Raw genomic sequence first — 7,208 nt, 5'->3', positions numbered from 1 at the left:
ATTCCTTCACGGCGTGCCCACCCATCTCTCTCCCCCACAGTGACTACTGCCACAATTGCAATTCATAACTCTGTAATGAAATCGCAACGGTTTAACGGAAAAGATCGCGGAGGTAACCGATTACATGAATAAAAATAGTATATATTATAGCCTCAATTCAAAATACAAACCTAGCATCTAGATCGGACCTCCGAGACTCTAATGGCTAAACATCCATAGGAAAGATCGTGTCTGTGTGTTTTCACTCTGTTTTCGAAATCAAAAAAGAAACATTGGCGTAGTAAGGTGGGTCCGTCAAAAAAATATTTTTTCATGGGCGCAAAAAAACTTCACACTCGGCCAATTCGGCCCAATCACTTATTTGGGAATCTACAAGTAGCGCAGAAGGAGAGTTTGACCAAAGCCAATGGCTGTCCAAGTGTGTAAGGTCGCCGCGGCCTGAGTTTCAGTAAAAGAGTAAAAGATCAAAGGTCACCTGAAAACTTAAAGGAATGTTCATATATCCACGATTTGTACTGAAAGCTCAATAATTTTGTTGAGCAAGTCCAGGACTTGACCATCTCTCCACGAGTTTGCGTGTACTCTCCCCTATCCACAAGAAATGCGAGTCCTAAACTGCACCAATTACTACTGCATCAGCCTGCTCAATATCGCGTGTATGAGCTTTTCGCATATATGCGAGTATATATATGAAGATCGTACCGTGAATAAAAACCCAAATGCTTCGGTGGCTAGGTCATGTTGTGCGAATTGACGAAGGCAGAACAGAGGAAGGAGAGGATCTCCACTGAGTTGGCAGAGTCAGGTGGATAAGGACTAGATCTCCCTTGGTACTCCAAAGCGAATATTTTTGAATATGGTGTTTCATAACATTTTTAAAAGTCGGCAAAAGCGTTTACCGATCTGTGTGGATTTGGTCTAGGGCCTTCTAATACTTGCCTGCATCAAGCGGCTGTGTTGGCAGGTGTCAGATAGTGCTTATTGATGCAGGGTTCTTATTATTATACCTTTCATGAAAATGAAATGGTATATTAATTTCGTCACGAAACCGAAAATTGTAAGTCCTTAAAGGAAAATAGATAGACCCACCATTAAGTATACCGAAATAATCAGGTTGAAGAGCTGAGTTGATTTAGCCATGTCCGTCTGTCCGTCTGTCTGTTTGTATGCACACTAGTCCCTCAATTTTTGAGATATCTTGATAAAACTTGGTGAGCGGGTGTATTTGAGTGTCCGATTAGACATTTGTCGGAAACGACCGGATCGGACCACTATAGCATATATCCTCCATACAACCGATTTTTCAGAAAAAGAGGATTTTTGTAATATCTTACCCAATTTAACAGATTGAAGCTTCAAACTTCACCATATACTTTCGCATATTGCACGTATTGTTGCCTGAAAAAATTGATGAGATCGGTCGTATATATAGTATATATCCCCCACAACCGATTGTTCAGATAAGGAACTTTTCGTAATTACTGCCCTATTTTAAGAGCTAGAGGCTTCAAATTTCAACGAATGCTTACGTATATAGCATATTTTGTTGTCTGAAAAAATCATAAAGATCGGTGGTATATATAGTATGTATATGGTGGTATATATAGTATATATATATAGTATATATATATATATATATTTTCGCTAATTTTAGCCCCATTTTAACAGCTAGAAGCTTCAAATTTTACAGAATACTTACGTATATAGCATATATTGTTGTCTGAAAAAATCATAGAGATCGGTTGTATATATAGTATATATCTCATACAACCGATTGTTCAGATAATAAACTTCGCAATTTCTACCCCATTTTAACAGCTATAAGCTTCAAATTTCACCGATTGCTTACGTATATAGCATATATTGTTGTCTGAAAAAATCATAGAGATCGGTTGTATATATAGTATATATCTCATACAACCGATTGTTCAGATAAGAAACTTTTCGCAATTTCTACCCCATTTTAACAGTTATAAGCTTCAAATTTCACCGATTGCTTACGTATATAGCATATATTGTTGTCTGAAAAAATCATAGAGATCGGTTGTATATATAGCATATATCTCATACAACCGATAGTTCAGATAAGAAACTTTTCGCAATTTCTACCCAATTTTAACAGCTATAAGCTTCAAATTTCACCGATTGCTTACGTATATAGTGTGTATTGTTGTGTCAAAAAATCATAGAGATCGGTGATATATATAATATATATATGATGGTATATATAGTATATATATATTTTTTTTGCGATTTCGGCCTCATTTTAACAGCTATAAGCTTCAAATTTCACCAAATGCTTACGTGTGTAGCACATATTGATGTCTGAAAAAATCATTGAGATCGGTGGTATACATAGTATATATCTCATACAACCGATTGTTCAGATAAGAAACTTTGCGCAATTTCTGCCCCGTTTTAACAGCTAGAAGCTTCAAATTTCACAAAATGCTTACGTATATAGCATATATTGTTGTCTGAAAAAATCATAGAGATCGGTGGTATATATATTATATACTTCATATAAACTGTCATTTTTGCCCCTTTTTTAAGGCTAGAAGCTTCAAAATTCATCAAATTTCGTCAAATAGTTACGTTTACGTCATATATTTTTGAAAGACGTGATTCGTAGTCATAGTTTTTACATGCAGACCACAAAAAACGTGAAGCTTTGCATCCTCACACAGATTACCTACCTATTTATACCTTTCATGAAAATGAAATGGTATATTAATTTCGTCACGAAACCGAAAATTATAAGTCCCTAAAGGAAAATAGATAGAGCCACCATTAATTATACCGAAATAATCAGGTTGAAGAGCTGAGTTGATTTAGCCATGTCCGTCTTTCCGTCTGTCTGTTTGTATGCAAACTAGTCCCTCAATTTTTGAGATATCTTGATAAAATTTGGTGAGCGGGTGTATTTGGGTGTCCGATTAGACATTTGTCGGAACCGACCGGATCGGACCACTATAGCATATATCCTCCATACAACCGATTTTTCAGAAAAAGAGGATTTTTGTAATATCTTACCCAATTTAACAGATTGAAGCTTCAAACTTCACCATATACCTTCGTATATTGCCCGTATTGTTGCCTGAAAAAATTGATCAGATCGGTCGTATATATAATATATATCCCCCATAACCGATTGTTCAGATAAGGAACTTTTCGTAATTACTGCCCTATTTTAAGAGCTAGAGGCTTCAAATTTCAACGAATGCTTACGTATATAGCATATATTGTTGTCTGAAAAAATCATAAAGATCGGTGTTATATATAGTATATATATGGTGGTATATATAGTATATATATGGTGGTATATATAGTATATATATGGTGGTATATATAGTATATATATATAGTATATATATATATATATATATTTTCGCAAATTTTAGCATAGAAACTTTTCGCAATTTCTACCCCATTTTAACAGCTGTAAGCTTCAAATTTCACCGATTGCTTACGTATATATCATTGTATTGTTGTCTGAAAAAATCATAGAGATCGGTTGGGTATATAGTATATATCTCATACAACCGATTGTTCAGATAAGAAACTTTTCGTAATTTCTACCCCATTTTAACAGCTATAAGCTTCAAATTTCACCGATTGCTTACGTATATAGTATTATTGGTGTGTCAAAAAATCATTGAGATCGGTGATATATATAATATATATATGATGGTATATATAGTATATATATATTTTTTTTGCGATTTCGGCCTCATTTTAACAGCTATAAGCTTCAAATTTCACCAAATGCTTACGTGTATAGCATATATTGATGTCTGAAAAAATCATTGAGATCGGTGGTATACATAGTATATATCTCATACAACCGATTGTTCAGATAAGAAACTTTGCGCAATTTCTGTCCCGTTTTAACAGCTAGAAGCTCCAAATTTCACCATATGCTTACGTATATAGCATATATTGTTGTCTGAAAAAATCATAGAGTACGGTGGTATATATATTATATACCCCATATAAACTCTAATTTTTGCCCCCTTTTTACGGCTAGAAGCTTCAAAATTCATCAAATTTCATCAAATAGTTACGTTTACGTCATATATTGTTGAAATACGTGATTCGTAGTCATAGTTTTTACACGCAGACCACAAAAAACCTGAAACTTTGCATCCTCACACAAAGTACCTACCTGTTTTTTATTTTATATTTATCTTAAAAATCGTTTAGATATGTTCAAATTTCACCAAATGTTACGTGTATAGCATATATTGTTGTCTGAGAAAATCATAGATACTGGTGGTATATATAGTATATATCTCATACAACCGATTGTTCAGATAAGAAACTTTGCGCAATTTCTTCCCCATTTTAACAGCTAGAAGCTTCAAATTTCACCAAATGCTTACGTGTATAGCATATATTGTTGTCTGAGAAAATCATTGAGATCGGTGGTATATATAGTATATATCTCATACAACCGATTGTTCAGATAAGAAACTGTGCGCAATTTCTGCCCCTTTTTAACAGCTAGACGCTTCAAATTTCACCATATGCTTACGTATATAGCATATATTGTTGTCTGAAAAAATCATAGACATCGGTGGTATATATATTATATACCCCATATAAACTCTAATTTTTGTCCCCTTTTTACGGCTAGAAGCTTCAAAATTCATCAAATAGTTACGTTTACGTCATATATTGTTGAAATACGTGATTCGTAGTCATAGTTTTTACACGCAGACCACAAAAAACCTGAAACTTTGCATCCTCACACAAAGTACCTACCTGTTTTTTATTTTATATTTATCTTAAAAATCGTTAAGGTATGCAGATCTGTTCACTATATACTTCTGATCTTATACATCCGATTATTCGGAGATTACGAGCGGGATAAGATTATTGTTCAGCCCCATTCATGAAAGGTATGAAGTCTTCGGCACAGCCGAAGACAGTCCCGTTTTTACTTGTTTTTATTTTATATTTATCTTAAAAATCGTTTAGATATGTTCAAATTTCACCAAATGCTTACGTGTATAGCATATATTGTTGTCTGAGAAAATCATAGATACCGGTGGTATATATAGTATATATCTCATACAACCGATTGTTCAGATAAGAAACTTTGCGCAATTTCTTCCCCATTTTAACAGCTAGAAGCTTCAAATTTCACCAAATGCTTACGTGTATAGCATATATTGTTGTCTGAAAAAATCATTGAGATCGGTGGTATATATAGTATATATCTCATACAACCGATTGTTCAGATAAGAAACTGTGCGCAATTTCTGCCCCTTTTTAACAGCTAGACGCTTCAAATTTCACCATATGCTTACGTATATAGCATATATTGTCTGAAAAAATCATAGAGATCGGTGGTATATATATTAGATACCCCATATAAACTCTAATTTTTGCCCCCTTTTTACGGCTAGAAGCTTCAAAATTCATCAAATTTCATCAAATAGTTACGTTTACGTCATATATTTTTGAAATACGTGATTCGTAGTCATAGTTTTTACACGCAGACCACAAAAAACATGAAACTTTACATCCTCACACAAAGTACCTACCTTTTTTTTATTTTATATTTATCTTAAAAATCGTTAAGGTATGTAGATATGTTCACTATATATTTCTTATCTTATACATCCGTTTATTCGGAGATTACGAGCGGGATAAGATTATTGTTCAGCCCCATTCATGAAAGGTATGAAGTCTTCGGCACAGCCGAAGACAGTCCCGTTTTTACTTGTTTTTATTTAACTTTGTATTTTAGTTACTTTGAACTTTGTAATTTTCAATATTGATTTTTAAATTTTCAAAAGTTTTGATTATTGTGAAAAATGAAAAATAAATAGACGCATACATTTAGGCGTATTGAAGAATATAGTTTAAAGTTTTTATAAATAAAAACGTAGTTTAAATCTCCACAATTGAGATGTTCCCCTACCCTCTTGGAGGCGGGAAAGATCATGCAATTGTTTGCGAGGTTATCCAGGTTTGTAAAAATTAACCATGAACTGTTTGTTCAGCATTGTGTTATAAGCCTCACAGGATCATCCTATGACACTGCCCGAGGAACGAACAAAAGATAAGTGTAGGATATTTGTTCAGCATTTTGTTATTAGCCTCACAGGATCATCCTATGACACTGCCCGAGGAACGAACAAAAGATAAGTGTAGGATATTTGTTCAGCATTTTGTTATTAGCCTCACAGGATCATCCTATGACACTGCCCGAGGAACGAACAAAAGATAAGTGTGGGATATTTGTTCAGCATTTTGTTATTAGCCTCACAGGATCATCCTATGACACTGCCCGAGGAACGAAGAAGATAAATGTAGGATAAGCCAAGTGGCCGCCCAAAGGGGTCAGCAGACGCATAGTTGGAGAATAATATTTTATTCCCCAATTAGAAAAAGATTTGCCATGTTGACAAGAATCTATGATAATCAACATCTCAACACAATTTACTAAAGTACATATGTACATAAGTACATATATATTTTTCAATACGCCTAAATATATGCGTCTATTTATTTTTCATTTTTCACAATAATCAAAACTTTTGAAAATTTAAAATCAATATTTAAAATTACAAAGTTCAAAGTAACTAAAATACAAAGTTAAATAAAAATAATAAGAAACCTGCATCAATAAGCACTATCTGGCACCTGCCAACACAGCCGCTTGATGCAGGCAAGTATTAGAAGGCCCTAGACCAAATCCACACAGAATCGGTAAACGCTTTTGTCGATTTTTAAAAATGTTATGAAACACCATATTCAAAAATATTCACTTTGGAGTACCAAGGGAGATCTAGTCCTTATCCACCTGACTCTGCCAACTCAGTGGAGATCCCCTCCTTCCTCTCTTCTGCCTTCGTCCATTCGCACAACATGACCTAGCCACCGAAGCATTTGGTGATATTGAGCAGGCTGATGCAGTAGTAATTGGTGCAGTTTAGGACTCGTATTTCTTATGGATAGGGGAGAGTACACGCAAACTCGTGGAGAGATGGTCAAGTCCTGGACTTGCTCAACAAAATTATTGGGCTTTCAGTACAAATCGTGGATATATGAACATTCCTTTAAGTTTTCAGGTGACCTTTGATCTTTTACTCTTTACTGAAACTCAGGCCGCGACGACCTTAAACACTTGGACAGCCAGTGGCTTTGGTCAAACTCTCCTTCTGCGCTACTTGTAGATTCCCAAATAAGTGATTGGG

The sequence above is a fragment of the Eurosta solidaginis genome, chromosome 4 (genome assembly GCF_040869045.1).
Source record: "Eurosta solidaginis isolate ZX-2024a chromosome 4, ASM4086904v1, whole genome shotgun sequence".
Taxonomy (NCBI): Eukaryota; Metazoa; Arthropoda; class Insecta; order Diptera; family Tephritidae; genus Eurosta; species Eurosta solidaginis.
The sequence above is the reverse complement of the archived record's forward strand: the minus strand, read 5'-3'. Positions refer to the sequence as shown.